The 27,857-nt window shown below is 34.7% G+C and overlaps 1 long non-coding RNA gene across 1 annotated transcript; it reads left to right on the forward strand.

Moving 5' to 3' along the window:
* The first annotated feature begins 2,139 nt into the window (after positions 1 to 2,139).
* Positions 2,140 to 27,288, forward strand: LOC140672459 (uncharacterized). The gene is made up of 3 exons (XR_012047900.1): positions 2,140 to 2,355; positions 2,466 to 2,570; positions 26,692 to 27,288. It is a non-coding gene; the product is annotated as an uncharacterized lncRNA (long non-coding RNA).
* The last annotated feature ends 569 nt before the right edge of the window (positions 27,289 to 27,857 follow it).

Consider the following 27,857-nt stretch of genomic DNA (forward strand, 5'->3'; position numbering starts at 1 on the left):
ACGTGCCTATTTGGCCGTTAAAAGGACGAAACACCCTTTTGAAAAGCAGTTTTTATATTTCTGAGCGAATATTGTCGAAACGGTAAACGATATAAAAAAATTTCAAATAAAAGTTTTATACTTTTAATTTATTTTATAATAGTATAATCAAATATTAAATTTTGCAAAAATGTCATTTTTCGAAATCCCTCTCCACCCCTTAATTTTTGAAAATTTTAAAATTTATCTTCTAACAAAACTTATAATATATTTAATAACATATTCAACCACGATAAAGTTCTATTCTGAAAACACATTTCTTAGAAATAAGCTAAAAAAACCTCTATATTGCTATACGCTCCTTATCCGTATTCACATATTTTCAGCGCTCGCTACTTATAGCAACAGTTTTTTCTTCGCATAGAAATAATTTTTTCTTCTCACCGAAATAATCATGAGTTATCAATAAATAATTTATATATTAAAATTTCCATTTTATATAGATATTATATAGATAGATAGATAATTTTGATCTTCTAAAAGTTATAATGACTTTCATTCCTCCGTTTTTACATGTACACTGGAAACTCTTAATAATGCAACGTACGAGGCTCTGCTGCACTTTCACAAGTTTATCACCTCTACTTAGAGTTCAGAGCCGTGAGAATGTATCGTTTTGCCCATACATAAAAAAAGTTCGTACTTTTAGTAATTAAAGATATGTAAAACACAATAACATGAATACGCACGAATACGACGGTTGAATTATGTAATATCGCGAGACGCGTGAGTATACATGCTGTTTACGCGAGAGAGTACGCGTCTGCAGCTTTGTGTAAACGCTACGCTGCTGGGCCGTTATCCCTACTCATGTTACGGAGGCCGGACTTGGCACGATGGAAGGGATGTATTGCACTTTTTTGAGTCGCACTATTGAGAGTTTCCAGTGTACTTTTTACAAAATATTTTGGCTGTTCTTCCGAAAACGGCCGTGCTCCGATTTTGTTCAAATTTTGTAAATAAGTTCCTTTTGAATAGAAAAGAAGTGTATTAAAAGGATTTTTAACGACTAAATGGTTAAACCATTTTTTATATTTTGTGTATATTTTAATATACAATTGTGTATATTTAATATACGTTTTGATGATGTTTATTTTGACATATGTTGACATATTTTGACATGTGTCACTACCGTGAGTAACGTATACAAGGTTTTAACCATCGCTCATTGTTTATTAAAAAGTTTTAAACAAAGGCCCTCCCGCAACCCACTCCATTCACCTCGCTTCGCATATACGTTGCAAGACAAAGCAAAGTTTACATGGGTTTGCAACTTTCCACGCGAACCGAAGTGGAGAGGGCGGGTACGGGAGGGGGACCAAAGGCCCCCCCCTTGCACCCCTCCATGTGTGTGTGTGTGTGTGTGTGTATGTATGTTTGTTATGAAAATATTCCCTGGCCCCTATTTATATTATTCCATGCAAAATTCAAAGCACGCTTTACTTAGGAGTGTACCTTTTACAAGATCATCATCGGATATCAAGGTCGTCATCGGCGAGCTGTCCCTTAAAGTAATTTTTTTTACATGTATGTATTACTCGGCTCACGCGATTGATTTAATACATCTAAATAAATAAACCCGCTTTATTAAATATATATGAGGTGAGAAAGTTATGTCCTATTTATAAACCTTATTTTGATAACTTTTTAAGAAACAACGAGCGACGGCTAAAACCTTTTGAACATCAGGACAGTGACTTTGACAACATATGTCAAGGCCAAGGTCATTGGAGCTGGCTCCCCTAGTAAATAATTACCCTATATTTTCTAAACTTTTTTTGTTAATAACTTTTTAATAAACAATGAGCGCCGACTAAAATCTTTTGAAGGTTACTTAGAATGATAACCTTGATAACATATGTCAAGGTCATTGACGTGGGGAGGTGGTTTGTTATTCTAAATATTTACCATTAATTTGTATAAAAATTAGAAAAATGATAAAAAAAGTTGCTTAACCTTTGAGTCGCCAAAAATCCTTTTAGCATTCTTCTTTTCTATCCAAAAGGAATATATTTACAAAATTTGAGCGAAATCGGAGCACGGCCGTTTACGGAAGAATCGCCAATATTTTATAAAATCCCACAGCCAAAACATAAAATATTGTATATTTTATATAATAAAATTTAATATTGTAGTAGCAAGAAGTTGGGTGATATGGCGCGGGGAAGAGACGAGCGAGTAGCGAGCATGCTTGACTGTCTCTTCGCGATTGGCGAAACTACATGTGCGGGGCTAAGGAATCGTCCTCGAGCCGTTTGCGATCAGCTGTTTGTCAACAGAGACTCGTTTTCGGTTCGTCGTCACGCGCGGATAGAAGTAAGAACTGTGACTTTGAGGTTGAGCGAGCTTCGTATACCTGCTTCCAAAATAAAGAGAGATATATTTTAATTTACGTTCTCTGACATCTGATTTTCTATAATATACAGGGTGTCCCAGACCTACTGAATCACCTGTTAATGGTGGATTCCTGAAGTCATTTGGAGACGAAAATCCTAATACCAAAATGTCGAGGCTACAATAGTTTTCAAATGGTAAGAGTTTAAAGTTGACCAATTAGCATGACAAAACTTTGCACGCTCAGGCACGTCGCATATTAAAAGTGCCATCGCACTAAATTTAATTATTGACATTGAAATATTGATAAATTATGTATTTAATTTATTGTTAAGTTATTGTTATGTAGTAATTTATTGTTATTAAAATAATTATATAAAATCTCCTTCATATGCGGTTAATAAATTTCGGTATTAGAATATCTCTGCAATGACAGAAAATCCTTGTAACCACCCAATTAAATTCAATCTCGATATTGTGCGCGGAATTACGAAGATTTCCGCACACAAGACCTAACCTAACCTGTATAGTATATAATAAAACAGAACATCATAAAATATAATATACAAAAAGAAAACCTCCGCCTAAGAATAACATAAGTATTCACTTAAAACTATAAAAAAAATAAAAAATATTAAAAGAAAACAATATAATATATGCAAAGTACTAATGCTCGCTGCACACACACACGCGCGCGCACGTTGCAGCGAATCTCTGTTTCCCGTAGTATTTTCTCGCTAGTGCTATTTATGTAACTTTTTTTGTTTATAACTTTCTAATAAACAACAAGTGACAGCTAAAACCTTTTGAATGTTACTCAGAGTCATGACCTTGATAATATACATCAAGGTCAAAGTCATTGGATCTGGGTCTCCTATTCAGGATTTTTAATCCTTTTTTTGTAGAGGGCGGTGCACTTAGACACAGTATAATTGGACACGTTGCAAATAGACACAGTTCAAATGGACATGAAATTTTGAATACCGTTTACTTGGACATCGTTCATTTGGACACAAGAATATATAGACTGTTTATTTCGACATAAGAATATACACACTATTTATTTGGACATAAGAATATACACACATCGAGTTCGATTCCCGATTCAGCGACTTCGCTCCGAAATTTTTCTCACCTATGTCTCTTTAGAAGGGTAAAGAGGGTTTATTAAAATTCTTGAATATAAGAATTAATAAACATTAGTCTTAGTAAATACAAGTCGAAAAATTCGTGTCCTGTGCACTATTTAGTTTCTCAGAAAAATTTAATTTCTGCGAAAACGACGCACAACCATCTGCGTTTGGCTCTTAATCGCTCTCTTTCAAAGTAGTTATATGTAAACATTAAAAGAGTTTTATCAATCTCAATAATATACACACTGTTCATTTGGACACAAGAATATACACACTGTTTATTTAGACATCGTTCACTTGGAGATCATTCATTTGGACATTGTTCAGTTGGACACCGAAAACGAAAAGTCGCAAATTCATGTGGAACCTTATAATTACAGACCTCGTTATGGCATCTGAAGTACAGGACGATATTTGTTGTCCCTCGCTTTGCGTAAAAAGTCATAAACTCATGTAGAATCATATAATTATAGATCTCGGTGATCCAAATGAACAGTGTGTATATTCTTGTGTCCAAGTTAATAGCGCGCAATTTTTTTCATGTCTAAACGGACGGTGTCGAAATAAACGGTGTCCAAATGAACGATATCCAAGTGAACGGTCTATTTTTGCAACGTGTCCAATTGTATTGTGTCCAAGTGAAGGCCACGCATATACATATATCCAGGGTGTCCCATAATTCGCGAACCACCCGTTACGTGCAGGTAGAGTAGGTTAAACTAAGTAAAAAAATTATCTACCATTTTGCAATTTTCGCAATAGTTAAAGAGATATTAATTATAAGAGATCAGCCAATCGGCGTCTGGCAGGAGCGCGCGGCACAAAAAAGCTTCCCATTGTTACTTGAAACTAGGCGCGTCGACGAAGCGGTGGGAGGAACCCTCTGCATTGACAACCTGAAGAGTCACACATATAGTCACACACACATATCGGCGCGCCTAGTATCAAGTAACAATGGGAGACTTCTTCGTGCCGCGCGCTCCTGCCGGGCGCCGATTGGCTGATCTCTTATAATTAATATCTCATTAACTATTGCGAAAATTGCAAAATGATACATAACTTTTTTACTCAGTTTAACCTACTCTACCTGCACCTGACGGGTGGTTCGCGAATTATGGGACACCCTGTATATATATACAGGGTGTCTCAGAGCATTTGTGCCAACGCTCGTGAGCAGGTAGGGCACAGTAAACTAAGCAAAAAAGTCTTATACCATTTTGCGATATTTGTAATAATAATCGAAATATTTAATATTAAAGTTAGGCAAATAAGAGCGCGCTAATGTAAGAACGGTGCGGTAACCATGGGCAGCGGCGCGCTGTCGCTCTCGCTCCCCTCACTGCGCGCCTGTCAATGCTGGATACGCTGGGCCGTGCTATAGCTCGAGCGGCTCGAGCGCCCGCCTCATTGCGTCTCAGCGCACTCTTATTTGCCTAACTTTAATGTTAAATGTTTTGATTATTATTACGAATATTGCAAAATGGTATAAGACCTTTTTGCTCAGTTTACTGTGCCCTACCACAGATTAATAGACAGATAGCCAAAGGTCCCGGTTTAGGCGAAACCACCATTTTGGTGTTTTAGAGTTTGAGGCTGAGCGAGCTTTGTATACCCTTACCGACAGACTTTGCCCCTTACCGATAGACTTTGCCCCTGGTCTGAGTCCGAGCTAAACTGAGTATGCTCTTGGTTCGAGTCCGTGCTAAACTCCTCAACAGACTTTGCCCCTAATAGCCAGTTATTAGCAAATATTTTCATTTTCGCTGGTTCTCGATCTTATTATACAAATGTTTTCTTTTATATACAGATATTTATATATGATTATATATGTATATATATGTACATAACGTATATATAATATATATTGGAGATGATAATAACGAGTCGGGCGAATTATTATGATAAAAATTATATTGTTATTAATATTAATGTTTTACAAGAAAAATTTTATAAATAACAAATGTTATTATACATATATTAATAAATATTTTTTGTATTACTCTGTAAAAATTTATATGAATAAAAGTTACAAATAAAAAATATTTAATTTTGTTATTTTTATATAATTCACATTCTTATATAATATGTATATACAGGGTGTTCGGTAATGACTGCCTCACCTCTCTAGGGTAGATAGAGCACGTCAAACTGAACATAAAAGTCCTCTATCATTTTGCTCTAATATTTTAATAATTATTGCGCAAATCGCAAAATGGTAGAGGACTTTTATGTTCAGTTTGACCTGTTCTATCTACCCTAGAGAGGTGAGGCGGTCATTACTGGACACCCTGTATATATAACTAAAATATTTTCATTAATATTTTCATTATCTTAATATGTTATGTATGCTAGCAATAACAAAATTGTAAATAAATAAAAAATTATATAAGAAATTGTTCATTTATATTAATCATATATAATATATAATGGATCATTCCACGTTAACTGGAGCAACACCTTTGCAACCAAAATTCAGTGCACCGAAAAAAAATTTAAGGTCTTAAAAAATTGGTACATACATGTAGTTTTGAAGGCAATATTGTCCTTTGAAAAATCCAATATATAATTATTCCAATATAACGCTTACAAATTAGTAATATTTTTTACGGATATTTGCGAAGAACGTTAGTTATCTCGAATGTTAATTTTGTTTCTAGTCAAACATTTTTTACGCCTCGTTCTACATTATCTACAATATTTACTGAATCATCCGTAAATTTTACGGATGATTCAGTAAATATAACATATGTAGAATTAATATTTAAGCAATGACGAGATTGCTCAAATATGTAAAGCTAGAAAAATATGTTGCATATGGTGCTGTCATTTTAATCGATTTAATTTTATAAGTAAAAATAAATTAAGTTAAATTTTTTTGCTATTTTTCGGAAAATATATGACATCTTTGAAATCAAAATAAAAAATATTAAACTAAAATACAATTCGTAAAGAATATCTTCTGCAAATTTGAAGACAGAGAAATGTATAGATCTCTAATAAAAAATTATTGAAGACGTCATGTTAAGCGCGCGGCAAGCTGTCTAGCGCGCGACTGATTGGTTAACAACAATAAATTGTTTGCAATCATTGATTATTCTGCTCAGAATTTAGATTAGATTAGATTAGATTAGTTTATTCCGGGTCCCGCAGGTTTCCGAGGTGTTTTCAGGGAACCATCAAACCCCTTACAAAAAAGAAAACTCCTCACACCCTTTCAACAATACATCTTTATCTGTTACATACAAACAATATTTACATACTATACATCCTTCTAAACCCTTTCCTCTTCTATACTTCAAACTCCTCCCTCGCGACCCTGGCCATTTTGCGACCCTTACATACTGATTCCCTCTCCCTCCCTCACGACCCATCTTCTTTACCCTTTCTTCCCTCTCTCTCCTCCACTACTCTCGCTCCCCCTTTTCTCACCTCTTCTTCATCTCTCTCTCTCTGCTCTTACTGTCTCTCCTCTCCCTTACTCGTCCCTCTTCTCTCTTCCAATTTCCCTTTCCTCCCTCTTCTCCCAGCCAGGCTGTTCTCCTCTTCTTCCCATTGACCCTCCTCTCTCTCTCCCAACCCTTTCACATTGACAACACCTTTTTCTCTCCTTCAATCTCTCTCCTACTCGTCCTCTCCTTCTCTTCTCTCACTTCCTATCCATCTTACCTCCCCCTCTTTTCCTCTCTTCTCTCTCTAACCTCTCTCCTCCCTCTTCCTCGGACATCTTCTTCTTCTCTACGCCTGCTTCTCTTCTATTCTTCTTCTTCATTTCTCCTTTTACCTCTCATCTTTCTTTCCTCTCCCTCCTCTGCTTCCCATCTCTTCTCCTCTTTCAACCATTTCCACCTCTTTCTATCTACCCTCAGTTCCCTGTTTGTTGTTATCACCTTTCTGCCTCTCGCTCTTTCTCTTCTTGCCGCTTCCCCTATCCTCCATCTCAACCTCTTCTCCTCCAGTGTCAAGTCCTCGTCCACTCCCACTCCCCAGTTCCCTCTAATCTCTCCTTCCCTCTCTAGTACCTCTTCCCCGTCCTCTCTCCTCTCCATTTCCGTTAGCACCGTCCATGTCCCATTCTCCCTTCTTCTTTCTTCTTTCCATTTCATCCTCAGCTTCCTGCCTAACTTCTTCTGAATGATCCCTTCCACCATATATCTTATTTCTTCTTGATCATCCCCTTCTTTCCTCTCCATATCACATTTCTCTCCCTCTTCCTTCTTTTCTCCTCTTCCTCTTTTTCTGTTCTCTCTCTTCTTTCTATTTCTCTGCGATCTTTCTCCTTTCTTGCACTTTCCGCTCTTTCCTCCATCCTTTTCCAGATGTTATCCCACTTTTCCCTCTTCACTCTTTCCTCCCTTTCCTTCTCTTCCACCCACTTTTCCTCTTCGTCCTCTTCTACCCTCTTCCACCAATCCTCACTCTCTCTGTCCTCCTCTCTCCTTCTCCTTTGCTCTCGCCGCTCTCTCCTCTCCCTTTCTATCTCATCTTCCCATCTTCTCCTTATCTCTTCCTCCCTCAGCCCTTTCTCCTCTCTCTTCTTTCCTTCTCTCTCTTCCTCTTGTCCTACCACCGCTCCATTCTCCTTTTCTTCCTCTTTCATCTTTTCTCTCCTCTCACTCCCCCCTTTTTGTCCCACTCTCCCTCCTCACTTCAGGCTTCCCGTCGATCTTCCTCTCCATCGTCTCTTCTCTTTCATTCACTTCCTGAACCCTTCTCCTCATTCTTCTTCTTCCTCTCGTTCATCTGTCCTTCTTCTTTATTCTCCTCCGTGTCCTCTCTCTCCCCATTTTCTTGTCCCTTCTCTCCTCTTCTCTCTTCCCCTCGCCGCTTCACTCCTCTCTCCTCTTCTTCCCTGTCGACTTCATTCTCTCTTTTTGCCCTCGCTTTGCCACCTTTTCTCGACCCTCTCTCCTTCCCCTTCCTTCCTCTTCTCTCCTCTCCCTGCCCTTCCGTCACTCCTCTCTCCCCTTCTTCCTCTTTCACCTTTTCTCTCTTCTCACACTCCACCTTTCCTTCCCTGCTCTCCCTCCCCACCTCTAACTCTCCATAAATCTTCCTTACCACCACTAACACTTCTGATATGCACTCCTTTATTTCTCTCATCTCCTTCCTAATCTCCCTCAGCTCCTCCATCTCACCCTGATCCTTTCTTTTCATTTCCTCTCTCTCTCTTCTTTTCTCTCACCACTTTCTTCCTCCACTTTACTCGCACACTCCACTGTTTCCTAATCCTTGTTCTGTATCACTTCCCTCTGTTCACACACTCCACTGTCTCTTTACTTATTAAACCCAACTTCCTTCTAACCTCTCAGTTACACTCAAATCATTCGCTCCCTCTTATCCCAATCGATATCCCTGTCGCCGTCCTCCTCGATATCGATATATCGGGATCCTTTTCCACTATGCTTTTCAATTCTCCCCTGCCGCCATCTGCTGCCTCTGTTGTTTACTGTTATATCTCTGCCTCCTTTCTCTTTACCGCACCTTTCCTTCTTTCCGCTCTCCCTTACCGACCCATGACCGCCATCCTCTCCCCGCTCGTCTCCGTTCCCCGCTTCCATTCATTATCCTCTTGCCTCCTTTCCTTCTTCTTGTCTATTTTAACCTTCTTTTCCATCATTTCTCTTCTACTTCCTTCCCAGCTACCCTCCTCGTTACCTCATTAACTTTCCTCTTCTTTATCTGCTCCCTCGCTCTTCTTCACTTTCCATTCCACTCCTTCGTCTCCCAATTCTTCCACGTCATCCTTCTCCGTCCTCTCGTTCCAGATTTCCATCCTTATATTTCTTTTCCCTGCCTGCCTCTCTTCTCCACTTCACTTTCTTTCGCATCACTGCCCTTCTGCTTGTACCTTCGCCTTTACTTATCACTTATCATTCTTCCCATTCCTCTAAAAACCCAAAAATACTCCGGACTCAAGAACTCGCCCAACCTCTCCATCCGCCATCTTTATCCCCTCCTATTCTGCTAAGAATTATAAACATATATTAATTCTTTCATTTTATAAACTTTTCATCATCGATTAAATTAACTGCATCATTAGAAAGAGTAGGAAAAAATCTATCGATTTATATATGCAACATATTTTTTTATATAGCTTTACATATTTGCAATGACGAGTTAAATAAAGAGAATTTTATACAATAATGCGCCGCGCGGAGTTCGGTCGCCCACTTTCTGTCGACGCTCCCATAAATATATGATATGATATACATCTCTACATATTACATTTTACATATTTTTATGTATATCTAAAGAGTTTAAATATATAAAAGTTCGTATTACAATTCAATATAAAAATATAAACTATAGAAATTGTAGTGAATAAGACAATCCTTGCAAAATAAAATAGCTTTACAATTTCTATAATTTATACTTTTTATATTTTTAATCCTTATTTATATATAGTCTCCATCGAGCCGTCGTATGGGTCGAACATGTTTACAACGCTTGTTCGCGCCGTACGCGATATTGTACCTACCTATTGTGTAGCAAGTGTTGTTATTAGTAGCAAACAAATATCAACACCTAGACAATCAGGAATCTGAAGAATCGGTAAACATAGCTTCAGTCAAAACTATCAAAGTTCCTCCTATATTTATCTCAGGAGTCAATAATATAACTCCGTTATTGAACATGCTAAATCTAATCATTAAAGATAATTATACTATTAAAGTACAAAATCAAGAATAAGTCAAGGTCCAAGCTAAAACCATCGAAGCCTACGACGTAATTATTAAAGCCCTAAAAAAAAAAAATACTGAATATCACACCTATCAGAAAAAACAAGAAAAAACATTCAAAGTAATATTACGTAATATACACCATTCAACCGAAATCGATAGCATAAAAAACGAAATAGAAAGTCATGGCCACACGGTACTAAACATTATAAACATGCGACAAAGAATAACGAAAAAGCCGCTACCCTTATTTGCTATAGATCTAAAGCCAGATGTAAATAATAAAAGTATCTACGCGATTGAATATACCTACTAAACACTAAAATTAAGTTTGAAGCCCTGCACCCTAAACGTGAAATACTCCAATGCATAAACTGTCAACGTTATGGTCATACAAAGAACTTTTGCTTCCATCTCCCGCGATGTGTTAAGTGCACAGGCAATCACAAAACAACAGATTGCATGCATAGAGATAGATCCGATAAAGTAAAGTGTGTATTGTGCGGCGGGAATCACCCAGCCAACTATAAAGGCTGTATAATTTATAAACAATTACAAAAAACTAAATTCCCGTCTCTGAGGAATAAAGAAATAGCACCAAAACAAAATGTTATGGAACAAATCGAATACCTGAAACAACCATTGGAGCATCCAAAGTCTAATTACCCAGGACTCACCTATGCACAGATTACAGCTGACAACAGGATACAAGACAACACTCCTAATAACCAAGCATCAAACCAACAGCTTCAAGAACACCAATCTAATGACCTCCAAGAACTAAAAACCATGATGAAAGGCCTCATGGCACAGATGAGTACGATACTAAATCTCTTTACCACCCTAGTCGCTAAAATGGCGTAATAATTAAAACACTACAACTAGTAATCTGGAATGCTAATGGCTTATCCAAATACAAACTCGAAATACAGATATTCTTGAAAGACCATAGCATAGATATCATGCTAATATCTGAAACTCACTTCACCAAGAAGAGTTACATCAAAATCCCTAAATATTCTGTTTATTATACCATGCATCCAGATGGCACTGCCCACGGTGGATCCGCCATTATCATCAGAAATAACATAAAACATTATGTAACTAATGCATATCAAACAGAACAAATACAAGCCGCGAATGTAGTTGTAGAGGACTGGGTTCGTCCACTCACTATATCAGCAGTTTACTGCCCTCCGAAGCATAATATCAAAGAAAACGATTTTACGCTCTATTTTAAAACTTTGGGAAATCGATTTATTTCTGGAGGTGACTACAACGCCAAACACCCTCAATGGGGCTCACGATTATTGTCTCCCAAGGGCAGAGAACTACACAAAGCTATGGAGCATTTAAAACTAGATGCAGTGTCCACAGGCGAACCGACGTACTGGCCTACAGACAGAAGAAAGATCCCAGACATTATTGACTTCTACATCACCAAAAACAGAAATAAACGATACTTAAAGGTTAAATCAAGCTTGGAACTCTCTTCTGATCATTCGCCAGTATTACTTACTTTGAGCAGCAAAGTACTCGAAAAAGAAAAGCCGTGCATACTGAGCAATAAAAGAACCGATTGGGAATATTATTGCTTACAAATTGAAGAAACATTAAACACATCAATACCACTAAAATCTGAGTATGAAATTACTGAATCGATAGAACACTTTAACCAGTGCATACAGCAAGCTGCATGGAACGCTACTCCGTTTAACCCAGTAAAGGACAGACTTAACGAATTTTCGGTACCGGTAAGATTAAAAGTAAGAGAAAAACGTAAACTCAGGAAACAGTGGCAGACATCCAGATCCCCAGAGTTAAAATCTAAGTTAAATAAAGTCACCAAAAGCCTACGAAAGTTGCTTAACTCAGAGAGAAATCAGGGGATACAGGAATATCTACAAAACGTGGGTGCAACCCAAGCATCTGACTACACGCTTTAGAAGGCGACTAAGCGCTTTAAGCAACCAGAAATCCCAATAACACCAGTGCACTCACCTGATGGAAAGTGGGCGAGAAGTGCAAACGAAAAAGCAGATGCATTTGCTCAGCACTTAGCAGAAGTTTTTTCTCCACATCTTGCCGCAGCACAATCAGAAGAAGAAGAAGACGAAATCTATCGAGTGATAAACGAGCCCTACCAGTTGGAGCCTCCTCTGCATAAATTTACAAAGTATGAAGTCATCAAAATCATCCGTAATACCCTAAATCCAAAAAAGGCCCCAGGATATGACTTGATCACTGAGCAAATATTACAAAACCTGCCAGAGAAAGGTTGGAAGTTTTTAACTCAACTGTTCAACGCTATCCTGACAACTAGCTTCTTTCCATTACAATGGAAAGCGTCCCAGATCATACTTATACTGAAACCACGCAAAAAACCGGAAGACGTCAAATCCTATCGATCAATCAGCCTTCTGCCAATATTGTCAAAGGTTTTCGAAAAATTACTCCTCTCGAGATTGAGACCAATCATAGAAGAAAAGAAGCTAATTCCTAATCACCAATTCGGCTTTCGGCACAAGCACGCTACTATTGAGCAGGCTCATCAAATTTATAAAAAAATATATACAGGCTTAGAAGAAAAAAAGTACTGTTCGGCTGCCTTTCTGGACGTTACACAAGCCTTTGACAAAGTATGGCATGCTGGCTTACTATATAAAATCAAGCAAAGTCTGCCCATAAACTACTACACTCTCCTAAAGTCGTACCTCGAAAATAGACATTTCTTTGTAAAATATCAAGACGCAACAACGGCCCTTCACAAAATACAAGCGGGTGTCCCAGGGTAGTGTATTAGGTTCCATACTCTACCTCTTATATACGGCTGACCTATCTACAACAACAGGAGTAACAACAGCGACATCGCGGCTATAGCCTTTCACACAAACCCTGTCATAGCATCTCAAATGCTGCAAACTAACCTTAATGCTATCCAAAAGTGGTTAAAAAAGTGGCGTATAAAGGCCAACGAAACCAAATCGATTCATGTGACCTTCACCACTCGAAGAGAAACCTGTCCCCAAGTGACACTCAACGATCAACCAATTCCAAAATCAGAGTTTGCCAATGATCTAAGTATATACTTTGATCGTCGCCTAAATTGGAAAATTCATATCTTCACCAAAAGAAAGCAGCTTGGACTTAAATTACGTAAAATGTTCTGGTTATTACGCCGAGATTCACAACTATCAATGGTAAATAAACTATTGTTATACAAAACTATATTAAAGCCAGTGTGGACGTATAGCATTCAACTTTGGGGAACAGCCTCAAATTCCAACGTAGAAATATTACAGCGTTTCTAATCTAAAGTCCTAAGAATTATTCTAGATGCACCATGGTTTGTAACCAATGACACGATACAACGTGACCTCCAAGTGCCGAGTGTCAAAGAAGAAATTACAAAATGTTGCACAGATTACAGCAATAGACTCAAAAATCATCCGAATATTCTTACAACATGCCTCATGAAACAATCTCCTGGAAACAGGAGACTGAAGAGGAAAATACCTACAGATTTCATAACATAAATCATAACAGAATTATATCAGCACTGTAACATAGTTTATCATGTTATACTCTGTCTTAAAATAACTATAAAGTTTAATTGATATAAGGGCATCACCGGATGCGTTCCTTCCATGATCACCTCTAAGTCATAACTATTACTGAAAGTCCTACATACATGGACAGATTACAATGCGATTGGGATGTAAAAAAAAAAAAAATAATTTATATATATAAATTTTAAATATTTTTGTGACATAATGAAAGCCATATCAAGTTGTATAAATATATAGAATATCTTTCTACGAGACGTCACGTAAAGACTATTTGATATGCTACATCTCTTAGAATTAACTATTTTTTATAAATAAACAACATTAAATATATATAAACAAAAACTAAAAATTTTTTAATATCTTTTTGCATCTTATTGAATATACAACTTCAGAATTAATGAGATTTTTGTGATTAAAGTGAAATCAAACATGACACATTTTGTTCGAATAATTTATTCAATTAAATAAATTTTTTTACTTATCTTAGTCAAAATTATCCGATTTATATCATGTTTGATGTCATTTTAATCGCAAAAATCTGATTAATCCATAAAAATTATTTTTAGATCGATAAAATATGAAATAAAAGTTTTATATTATTCGATTTTAGATAAGGGAGCTCTTTAAAAATCTTCGATGCTGGAGAGTCGCCGAAAGCGAGAGCGAGAACGAGAAAGGAGCAAGCGAAATAACCGACATCAAAGAGAGTTTCGAACGTCTTCGCGAGTCTTCCTTTAGTTCCTGTTTTCGTATAATATTTCATCTTTCCGCAGAAAATAAAACTTTTACATGTTGCATTTTATCGATCCGAAAATAATTGCAATGAATTAAAGAGATTTTTGCGATTAAAATAAGACCAAACACGACATAAATTGGATAATTTTTAATTATTCTATAATCAATATTTTAATTAATAATTTAACTAAAAATTATCCGATTTATGTCATGTTTGGTCTTATTTTAATCGTAAAAAACTCATTAATCCATTACAATTATTTTCGGATCGATAAAATGTAAAATTTAAAGGTTTTATTTTCTGTGGTAAGATAAAATACGATACGAAAACAAGAGATAAAGAAAGATTCACGAGCGAGACTTCGGAACTCTCTTTGATGTTGGCCATCTCTCTTGCTCCTTACTCGTTCTCGCTCTCGCTTTCGACGATTCCCCAGCATCGAAGATTTTTAAAGAGCACCCTTATCTAAAATCGAATAATATAAAAACTAAAACTTTTATTTCATATTTTATCGATTTAAAAATAATTTTTATGGATTAATGAGATTTTTCTGTTTAAAATGACACCAAACGTGGCATAAATCGGATTATTTTTAATTAATATGTAAAATTTTAATCATTCTATATTCCTTCAAAATATCGTGTTAAATACATTTAAATAATTGTACAATAAATGTTCCTAATAGATTAGAATATATTTGAATAGGATAGCGGGAATTAACTCTGAAATCTATGAAACGCGGAAATCTGTTTCATTTGTCGCTTGTTTTTCGCTCAACCGCTCGACGAGTGCTTGCTCATGCACATGCGTTCATCGCGATCGGCGTGTAAAGCATACATCGACTGTCTCAGAGCTGCTAGGCTTTAATTTTGCGATTTTTAGTATCTTGCGTTTTTTTGCAGTTACTGGAAAATATTCTTAGAACGTGAATTTTTTACACGTATTGTGGGCTCACTAAGAACTGTGAGAAAAGTCACGAGATTAGTAGAATTAGTAAAAATTCGCAGAGATTTTTTTCTCTGCGTTTTTCTGCTCGCAACCGGGAAGAGACGGTTTGTTTCTGATTATTTCAGATATTTTTCGTGAATCAAAATGGATAGTGATAGTGTAAAAAACATTACGGTATTTAACAGATGTGTATATAAAAACTGTACTAATGTGAAATCAGATAATTGTAAACTGTTTCGTTTTCCACGAAAGACTGATGAAAGATTTGACATTTGGATAAGAAACTGCGGTAAGTAAAAAATCTCTAAAATACCAAAATAACAATAAATAAATATTATTAACAATAAATAAATAACACTGAATTTTATTTTTAAAATAAAAAAATGATTAATAAGTCTTAAAAATTTCAAGTGATTTTTATCTAATAATTTAAACTTTTTAATAGTAAAATTTCAAGTGATTTTATCTAATAATTTAAACTTTTTAATAGTAACAAAATAATAAACAATATAACTTTGTAAAAAATATTATTATTGAATATTTTTATTTCAAATTTTTGTGGTAGTACCGTGTAGGATTTAAATATAATTGTACATATAATTGTGTGTTGTACTATAAATAAAGACAGGTTGTATGATGTCTTGGATTTTAATCAGCTTTTTATAGTTTGTTAAAGGAAACTTTCTAAATATATTTTTAAAATATTAGGTGCAGTAGATGACCAGCCATTTTATAATAATTAATAATCGAATAATAATAATAATGATAATGATAATCATAATCATAATCATAATCATAATGATAATCATAATTGATAATGATAATGATAATCATATAATATTAGAATAAGTATTATAACAATTAATAATAATTAATAATCAAATAATTATTAATAACTCGAGATCGGCACCTTGCTAGGAAGATGTCTTTTTTATACCAAGCCGCTTCGAACTTCTTCTTACGGTTTATAACAACATTCCAATTTTCGATTATTATTAAACAGCTGGCCATCTAATATTTAAAAAAATATACCTATATTATATATTTGTTTTGGACGTTTCATCTATTTATGGGAACGTCCATGAAATTCCTCGTCATTATTATGCTTAAATGTGTAAAGCTACAAAAATATGCATATAAATCGTGTTGTGCCGCGGGACGGCACTGGGTTTGGGATCCGCGGAGGATAGCAAGATTCAGGGTGCAGGGAGGCTTTGTCGTTTCAATAATGCGACTTCTGTACAGTTATCGAAATATAATATATTTACTCAACTACAAAGGTATAGCGCAGTGTTATTGCCTATAATGGCGAGGTCGGTTCCTGGCGTTGCGGCGTAGGCTGAGATGGGCCCCTCGCGTCGGTCGTCGTGAGAGTTGGCATTTCGCACTCGGTCTCACTCGCGCACGGCGGTTGCGATTATACGTAATGTAATCGTACGCGCACTTTGATTATTCTTTATGACTGCTCATCGCAGGTATGGCGATGGCTAACACTCTATTTGACTGCCCGTTGCAGTTATGGCTATTACTAACACTCTATTTGACTGCCCGCGCATCCGAGCGCGGGTGGGTTTTTTATTCTGTTGGGCGAGCGTCCTAAATTTTGGTCGGGTTGCCCAACTCGCGCTGAGTGCAAGCGCAGCAGGTCCAAAAGTCAGACTTCCTAATTTGCACTTTCGTAACGCTCGCCGCGGTGTTCCGGCTTCGTCTCCGGTTTCGCGTGGTTCACTATGTCAGCGGCACGCACGGTCAATGCGCCTAATCGCGGTATGCGGATATCGCATGCTTATTGCGTTAGCCTTTCGCAATCGCTAAGCTTAATGCTTTATCGGTATATAATATTTATTTGTATAATATTTGTATAATTAGTTATAGTCTCGGGGTAACAATCGATATATTTTTTCCTGCTCTTTCTAGTGGTGCTATTAGTTTAATTGAAAAATTTCACTTTATAAGTATACATGTCCATATTATTTTTTTTTTTATTTTTATTATATTATAATGTAGTCGTGCGACTGTTGTCTACATCTCCTTATGTTTACATCTCGATCCTAGCAGTTGCATGCTCTCGTTCGAACCGATTGTCTCAAGCGTGCGAGTCGAAATGCGGAGGTTCAAACCCCTACCAACGCCCTGACATCTAAAATAGATAGGTAATTGGCCCGATTTTTGAAGGGGGGAAAAAGACTAGGATTGTATCGTATATAAGGAGGCGATACGCAGAATTCGGGGGCTCTCTCGCAATACTTTGGAGTTGAAGAAGATTGAGAAGAACATCACCGTTATTGAATTATCGCACTCGTTTCGCAAATACATATATCATTAAAAAACGTTGAGAACTAATAAATTTATATATCCGTACCAAATATATCTCGACGAGACGGACAAAGAATCCTACTACAATAAAATTAAATTAGTTAAAAGGACACATTTTTTTTATTTGTAAATTGTTCATTTATAAACATGTTTTTTTATACTTTACGATTGCCTATTGGTCTCCTTAAAGTCATTTACGCAATGTAATTGTAAATGCGTTGTTTTCTCCAGTGTACATTGAGTTATACATTCAGTAATGTTTAAATAAATTTATATTAAAACAGGTAACGAAAAGTTGCTTAAATGGTCCTCGGCATCAATTCAGAAAGCAGGATTATGTGCGGATTATTTTAATAAAGAAGATTTTATTAGCCATACAGTTTCTTTTTCAAATTTCAGCACTGTGACGTTGCAATATAGCATTGATAGTTTTTTGTTTTTTTCTTCTTTGTTCAAGAAACTTTTTTAATTTTAAATTCTCTTTCTTTAATTTTTCGATTTTATCCATCGAAAGTTACATCTTAGAAGAAATCTCATACCATGGATCCCAACGAATATTGAAAATTTATCTGTCATCTTTGTCGAAGACAATAATATAAGTATTGCAGAAGAAGCAAGAATTGTTGAAGAAAATATACAAGACAATGTTGTTGATCTCTCATAATTAAAGAATCGAGATTGCACTCCGATGGAAGTCGATCACACCGACTTTCAAGACATTGCAGAAACTACCAGAAGCAATAAAGTCGCAATAGCAACAATGATAAATAAAAAATGTTATCCTTCTGGGAAAGAAGTTTTTTGCAATTTTGGAACAAACTTATCAGACGACGAGGAATGACTCAATACGGAAAATCAATGTCCATTATTTGTTGACAATACTCAAAAAGAAGTGGAAATAACAACAAATGTACAAAAGAAGCGAAAGAAAACGTGCAAAAGAAGTTACCCATCAACAAATGTATAAGGAAGATAAAATGGATGAAATCGAAAAATTAAAGAAAGAGAATTTAAAATTAAAAAAGTTTCTTGAGCAAAGAAGAAAAAAACAAAAAACTATCAATGCTATATTGCAACGTCACAGTGCTGAAATTTGAAAAAGAAAGAATGTTTGCAAACATAGTATTAATGAATTTTTGGATGGAAAGTGTAAAAAGCCACTTGCAAGAACAATGATAAAACTTCAACTACACAAAGGAAGGTCACAATATACAAAAGAAGAAAAAAATCTTGCAAAACAAATGTTTTTTTATTCAGCAAGTGGATATTCACGGATGAGAAAGACTGGATTAAATCTTCCATCAGTATATTCTGTAAGAAATTTGATTTCTGAAACAGAAATTCGACCAGGATTCTGCGAGGAAATATTTTTCAAAATTCAAAAAAATTTGTCTAAACTACCATCTTCTCAGACAGTTTGTTGTTTGAAATTTGATGAGATGTCAATAAAAAAATTTGAAGAATATAGTCGGAAATATGATCTTATTGAAGGATTAATAGATCTTGGACTTTTAGGACGAAACAATGAACCAGCGGAAAATATTTTACTATTTTGCCTTGACAGTATTAATGCAGAAAATCCTTGGCGCCAATTAGTAGCATACTTTTTAACAGGAAAAAATTCAACACATAAGGAGATTGTGCAACTCACCGAAATATGCTTAGAAAAATTAAAACATGTACGGGCAAATGTAAAATTGATTACATGCGATCAAGGTGGACCAAACAGGAAAGCTTTCAATAATTGGAATATTTCACCAGATGAGCCATTTTTCTCATTAAACAGTGAAATTTATAATGCTTCTTTCGATTGGCCTCATCTTATCAAGCGATTGATTTGCCAAATAAGATCGCATAAGTATATTTATATAAACGGAGAAATAATTATGTCTTTTTACGACTTATATGCAACGTGGGAATTTGACAGAAAATTAAGTACTTCTAATTTATTGGGCCACATTACCTAACGCGCACTTTTATCCAAACAACTTTGAAGCCATGAATGTGAAAAGCTTTTCAAATGTTAAGTGCAAGATTCGCTGCATCAATATCGACAGCAGGCCAAAGTAACGTATTGAAAAGTACTTCATGGAAAGCATCTGCAGATTTTGTAAATAAAATGAATAAAGTAATAGATGCTATGAACGTATATCGTTTTAGTGATTGAAAAGGAGAAAAGGGACCGATATCAGAAGATAACATAATGGTCGAAGAATTATTAACATCGTTCATTGAATGGTGTTCAAAGTGGAATACTTCCTCTAACAAGATGTCAAGACCTCCGTGCTTTAATGGAATGGTTATGACTGTGCGAGCAGTTTTATCAACGTATCGTTCCATCAAACAATACTATCCAGACTTTAAGCTCGCCACTGCATTGTGTAACCAGGATTCCGTAGAACATACATTCGGAAAAATTAGAGGACGCGGAGGATTCAATCGCAATCCTACCGCGAGGATGGTACGATTAACGTTACGCCATATTTTAGCAAGTGAGCGTATTTACGGAAGCGATAGAGGCAACACAATTTGTCCAGAAACATCTTCTTTAACAGAAAGTACATCGGTAGTTAATAGTGAAACCGAAGCTAATAATATTTTATTACAAGACGAACTAACTTTTCCAATTGAAATGGATGACGACGACGACGATAATGCCATTGTGACAGCTTTTGAAGAATTTACTAAATATTCAGAACAAAACTATTCCGACAACATAATAAATATGATTGGCAAGAACAATTCAGGAACGTATGAAGAAAATGCTATTGCATATTTCGCAGGATATGTTGCTCGCCACGGCTACGATAATCCTAAATGCGAGAGTTGCCGTGAAACAAATTTAAAAACACCGATGAAAGGATTAAACAATAATGAAATCTATATTCAGTTACGTGAATATAAACACGAAGACGAAGATGGACCTGAAGTTGAATGGCTATCAAGACCAACGGATACATTCTCAAATATTATCGCTCTTCAACTTGAAGTATTAAATTCATATTACAAGAAGTATTGGCATTTAAAAAATATAAAGAAAAGGCTTCTTGAAAATTGCATAGAACATGTCCAACGTGTTAATAAAGATTGGTTCGATGAGAACAACGAATGTTACTCACATAGAATTGAAATGTTGGATTTTATGTTAAAGTCAAGATATATGCAATTACAAAACAAAATAACAATAAACGAAGAGAAGGAACAAATACAAAAATAAAGACAAAAAGTCAAAAACTTAAGAATGTACAACATATGTAAAATTTAAACGGAAGCAGTAAAGAGGGCAATTATAATTACGAAGAAAAGGCACATATTAAAATTTTAAAAGGTATTATAATATTTAATTTACTATTTAATTTTTGAAAAGTTAGTTTATTCACAAATATTGTAGATATTAAATAAAAATTAAAATTATAATAAAAGAGAGAAAAATGTATATTTGAAAAAATTAATTATTGTACATTATAATAAAAAGTTATAAACAATTTAGCATATATTGATAATTTGTACGAGACTTTTATAGTTTTGTAAAGTGAATAAAAAACTTTTGAAAACTCTCTGTTGTGTATTGAAGATTATTTAAGTTGAATTAAATGTATCAATTAAATATTCTCTCTCTCTCTTGATATATATTATATGTATATAATTTTACTATGTATTTTAAATTACTATAAAGTATATGTTTGACTTCTTAGATGGTGTGTGTCAAAATAAATATTGCGAGAAACCAACGCGCTCTGAATTTCAAGCGCAAATGCGGGAGGCTCTGACGAGGATGTCCAAGGAGAGACACAGGAGCAGATCACGAATACTGTTGCGCGCGGCAACGGCGCGGACGCAAGAAATCAATGAGATTGACGGAACCTGTGGAATGACAAGCGATCGAACGATGAGCAGTTAGCCAAAAAAAGCACGGATGAAGAATCTTTGAACAATTAGACATAGTATGTAATAACTTTGGCTTTATTTTTTAGGCCCGATAGCACAACGTTATTTTGACTTTAAACGAGACTTAAATATGTTCTGTCTTTATTTATTTAGACTAGGTTTCAAAACGTCCTCTCCGAGAAAAAGTAGTGAAAATGTTTTAATTTTTTTATTTAAAATAAATAATTTTTTTTCTTAAATACATATTTTCTTTTTTCTTAAATTAAATAATTTTAGAACAGTTAGGAATTATTTAAATAATTTTTTATTTACTTTTATTTTTTATTTAAATTTTGTTTTCATGAATGTTTTAGTTTAAATTTTATTTTTATGCATTTTTTAAATTTTATTTTTGTTATTATGGAACGCTTTCTAAAGCACTTTTAGCTTCAAGTCTAACGCAAAGAGGAAGATAATAAGAAGATCGAAAAAAATAGGAAACCAGAAGAGAAGAAGATCGAATAAGGAATACACGTGAGAACCTACTACACCATAGTAGCGATTAGTGGATTCAATGCACACAAACATATATGTATATATATATATGTCGTTGAGTGGATTGCATCTCTGTTCTAGAGTAGAACACAAACGGTACTTTTCAGTACCTTTTTTATTCCGAGATGGATACCGCACGTTCGCAATAATAATTGGCACTTTTCAGCGCCAAAATTTTAACAAATACAATCTCCCTTATATCCCAAAAACTATCCCATACATTAATCGCTGCTTTAAACAAAAGTCAATAATACAAAAATAATTAATTGAATTTTTTAATTAAGAAAGGTACACCATTTTGCATAGTATATATTTTATATAAAAATACAGTTCACTATATAATGTAATACACTCGAAAATTCATGTGAGTTAACGCAGGAGAATATATTTCGCGAATAAATAATGCAGGTCGAGCAGAATGTACCTATGTCTTAAACTTATAACTTTTTCCTCTTTTCTGACAATTTTATATAAAATAAATGTAAAGAATACAAAGTAGACCAAAATCAGCCTAATGGAAATGTATAAAATCGGTCTATCTTTATATTTTTGGCCTTGAATAAAATTAATAAAGCTTATAAAATCAATTAGACACAGTTCTGTTTGTATGTACGTGTAGCTCACACGTACGTGGTTCGCGTTTATGTGCGCATACTTTCTCAACAGGGTGAGGAAACATGCTCATTGCAAATTTATTTTTATATATGTAATTATAAATAAAATTAAATTTTGTATATAAAATAACAATATAATAATTTATATAAAAAATTGATACTAAAAATATTTAAAATTAAAATTAAAACCTTGATAAGATATTTTTTTAATTATATATATTTTTAATTATTTATTTCACTTAATCATGCCTTGTGGCTTTGGATGGCATCAGTTCTTTCTTTTTCTTTGCTTCCTTTTTTTACTACATTTTCATTTTATGTATGTAGTAATGCAATTCAACGATAATATACGCTCGAAAATTCATCTGATTGTGAGTTAACAGGAGAATATACATATATTTCGTGAAGAAAGTAATATGCAGATCGAAAAGCGGAATATGTCTTAAAATTCGCCCGAAAATTAATTTTTGTTATTAGGAGAATATATTTCGCAAAGAAGTATTTGCTTTGCAAAAAGTTTGCGAAATATATTCTCCTAATAATAACAAAAATAAATTTTCGCGCGAATTTTAAGACATATTCTGCTTTTCGATCTGCATATTACTTTCTTTACGAAATATATATTCTCCTGTTAACTCACAATCAGATGAATTTTCGAGCGTATATTATCGTTGAATTGCATTACTACATATATAAAATGAAAATGTAGTAAAAAAAGGAAGCAAAGAAAAAGAAAGAACTGATGCCATCCAAAGCCACAAGGCATGATTAAGTGAAATAAATAATTAAAAAAATATATAATTAAAAAAATATCTTATCAAGGTTTTAATTTTAATTTTAAATATTTTTAGTATCAATTTTTTATATAAATTATTATATTGTTATTTTATATACAAAATTTAATTTTAGTTATCATTACATATATAAAAATAAATTTGCAATGAGCATGTTTCTCACCCTGTTGAGAAAGTATGCGCACATAAACGCGAACTACGTACGTGTAAGCTACACGTACATACAAACAGAACTGTGTCTAATTGATTTTATAAGCTTTATTAATTTTATTCAAGACCAAAAATATAAAGATAGACCGATTTCATACATTTCCATTAGGCTGATTTTGGCCTATTTTGCATTCTTTGCATTTATTTTATATAAAATTGTCAGAAAAAAGAGGAAAAAATTATCAATCACAGTATAAAAAATTGCTACTTATCGAAAAAAATCTATTGTATACGTGCAAATTGCATTAATACATCATATAAAAAATATAAAATAATTACTTTTTTTACCGGTCTTTAATAATATCTCGTTGGTGCGCTTTTACCAATATAATTCTTTTCGTTTGACCTGTTTTATCGTACAAATAGCTACTGTATTGGCCGCTACTATGATATAGCGCTGAAACTAGTGAGAAGTGCCGGTCTCGCCTAAACCGGGACCTTTGGCTATCTATCTATTAATCTGTGGCCCTACCTGCTCACGAGCGTTAGCATAAGTGCTCTGGACACCCTGTATATATATATATATATATATATATATATATATATATATATATATATATATATATATATATATATATGTATATATATATATATATATATATATATATATATATATATATTTTAATGGCCAGACAGACATGTATAAAAATAAATGAAAATGATAAATATTATTTATCTTCCAAAATATGTTATACATCACAAAAATACTGAATTATTAACATTCATATCAATTTCCATTTTTTACTTCAAAAAAAGATAAAAATTCCTGTTTAAAGGAGTCTCCTCCAGTGATTTTAATTTTAGTATATGTTGTTATATTATGACCCTGAATAACATTCGAAAGGTTTTAGCTGTCAATCGTTATATATTAAAAAGTTATTAATAATTAAATTGTACAATAAAAATATTGTACTAAATACAATAATCTGAACTTTTTTTATTATAAGATCATTTCCAATATTTTATACATTTGAGAAGTAAATATGATCGTGTATTATACACAAATATATCCAACAAATAACGGAGCTTACTGTTGTTTTGATTTCTTCGATCAAATACGTTATCGCTCGAGTAATCAGTGTGTCTAATAGTTCTATATCAGGTTGAAAGATTTTATGAAGTTTCAACATGCATTTGTATAAATTTCTTAATATAACACAATTCTTATTCTTTGTAGAATTTTATGAGAAGAAAGTCGTTCGTAGTTGAAAATCTATATGAAACTATATTCAACGCTTTTATTATCGTACGATTCCACATGAGTTTTAATTTTCCACGCAAAGCGAAATCATAATTATTAACGCATACCAAAATAAAAATAATATGATTTTGAGTTAAGGGATCATGCAGTCAGAAATTTTGAAAAAAATCGACTATTAGGTTTTGACATTTTCTGTATAACACCTGGAGAATATTCCTGGTAAATTTTAAGTTAATCCGAGTAAGATTGACGGAGTTACAAGCATTCAAAATATGTTCCGTGCTCGATCGTTAGGAGTAAGTATAGTGCAGTAACTAACGTAGAGAAGAATGCTTCATCGGCATCATCAAATTGATGTTTTAGAGGCTACAACTTCTTCCGAAAATTTATTGAACGGGCCTGAAATGATTCTATGTAAGTTAAGTTTTTTAGATGGGTGTGTAAAAAATAAACATTTTTTTAAAATGTAAACTTGTTTTGAAAATTTAAATATATTTTTTCAATATTTCGAATATAAGGCTTTTAATATTTACAAACAAGCACCTATCAATTTGGCAAATAAGAGCCATACGCGAATGTTAATGTGTAAATTTCTTAGAAATTAATTTTTTCCGCGATATTTTCTCAAAACCTTATTTTTAAAATTGATGATCAATATAGCTCGAAAACTACTGCATCAATTTATTTCAAACTTTACAGACTTATTTTGGATATAAAAACTAGTCCTTGAACGAAGGATTTTTTTTATGTAGTTTTTTTTTACAAAAGACAGTAATTTTTTCATTGAAAATCGGAAGTTTAATTTTATACGTCCACCATTTCGAATCAAATCAATATTTCAAAAAACTGTTCAAGGACTAGATAATGTAATATACTGCATAAATCTTTGCGAATTTTTTATTTCGGATGATCCAGATTTGAACAGCAATGGTCACCGTAAAACAAGTTTTTCAAAAGAACTTCTGAAAGAACATTATTTTTATTTATTAATATTTTTTAATAAAAAAATTATGTGAAATTTATAAAAACATACTTTTTTCAGATATAAAAACTTTTTTTTAAGTCTTACAGTTTTTGGGAAAAAAATTCTCAAGAATCACGTTTTTTTCGGATTCCTGACTGAGCATGACTCCTTAAGTTAGGTCTTTTTTTTAGGTGGGTGTGTAAATAGAAGAAAGATCCCCCTCCCCGCTCATACTTATACTATTTCACACAAAGAGAGATCAAAATTAACACATTCTAGTGTGAGAATACTGTTTATTATAGTGTTTATTATACCTTCTTTGTTAATAATGTTGTGCCCGTGCCGTGAGGATAGGGTCTTCTGGGATATTCGCCTAAAGAGTTAGAACTCAGGCAGCAAATGAACGCACTCCGTACTTGTAGTAAAAGAATATATTTTGGTCGTACTATTACACTTGTCTTACACTACTATTAAATCACGTATTCGGTCGTCGTGATGACGGACCATGTCGATGGGTAGATTTCTTATTACGAGCAACCGCGATATTTCTCGCGATCGGTTTATATATCGCTTTAATTTTGAGGGCGGAAAGATGAAGTTTTCCGGGTCGGAACGCGGGACGTGCTCCGTAATGCTTACTCAGCTTGATCGTGACTTGCTTTCTTTTTGGTCACGTCTTATTTTTCTTTCTTAATCTTTCTATTTAATTCTTATTTAATTTTCTTATTTAGAAAAATGAAAAGGAACGTGGAAAGATGGACAAGAGTAATAGTAGAGGCAAGGGGCAAAGAGGGGAAGGAGAAAATGGCAGACTAGTCGGTATGGAGAAAGCGGTATGATGGGACGGTGCGGCAGAGGGAAAGGAGCGCGGAGCATCGACGTTTGGACGACAGATGGCGGTAGGCGGCGGACAGAAGGGTAACGTCGATCCGAAAGGTAAACCCGATAGATCGATATTGGAAGGAGGCTGGCCGGGATATCGATTGCGATGAGTGCGAACAGACGGGATGAGACGTACACGTGGTGACAGGTTGGGAAGATAAATAAAGAATAGAAAGGTTAAGCGTGCGAGAGCGGAGTGAAGGAAGAAGAGGGAAAGAGGAAATGAAGGTAAAGGAGAAAGGAGAGATGGAGGAACTGAGACGGATAAAGAACGAAGTGAGATAAATGAAGGAGTGCATGGCGGAAGTGTTGGTGGTAGTGAGGAAGATCTGCGGAAAGCCAGAGGTGAGGAGGGAAAACAAGAGTGGAAAGGTAGAATGTGAGAGAGCGATGGAGGAAGAAGAGGAGAGAGGAATGATGGAGGGAAAAGGAGAGGAAAGAAGAGGAAAGAAGGGAGAGAAGAGAGGGATAAAAAAGAATGCCAAGCCGAATGCTAAAAGGAGAGAAAGAAGATGAGGGGATGGAAAAGGAGAGACGAAGGAAGTGGAAGAAGAGAGGAAGGGAAAGAAGGAGGGGGAGTTTTGGAGAGGAGATAGGATCAGAGAAGGATCGAAATAAAGGAGACGAAGGAGTGTAGATAGAGAGAAATGTAGGCGGTGACAGATAGAGGTTAGGTGCGAGTTTTGAATAAGCAGAGAGAAGGGAGATCAAGTGAGGAGGTGCGCAGAGAAAGAAGAGAAGGGAAGAGGCGTGATGGAGGAAGAAAAGGAAAGAAGGATGGTGAAATGACAAGGGGAAGAGAGAAGAGGAAGAAAGAGGGAGGAGAGAGAGGAGAAGAGTGTTCAAAAACGAGTGGAGAAGAGGGCAGATCGTGATCGATAAAAGAGTCCGTTAAGATATCGAATCGATAGGGGCTGACAGGTGCAGTCGGGAGACGTATGTGGTGAAAGAGTATAGAGGAGCGTATCGAAGAGAGTGGAAAAGAGAATCAGATGGACGAGGGAAAGACGAGAGG

This window comes from Anoplolepis gracilipes, chromosome 13 (assembly GCF_047496725.1).
Source record: "Anoplolepis gracilipes chromosome 13, ASM4749672v1, whole genome shotgun sequence".
NCBI lineage: Eukaryota > Metazoa > Arthropoda > Insecta > Hymenoptera > Formicidae > Anoplolepis > Anoplolepis gracilipes.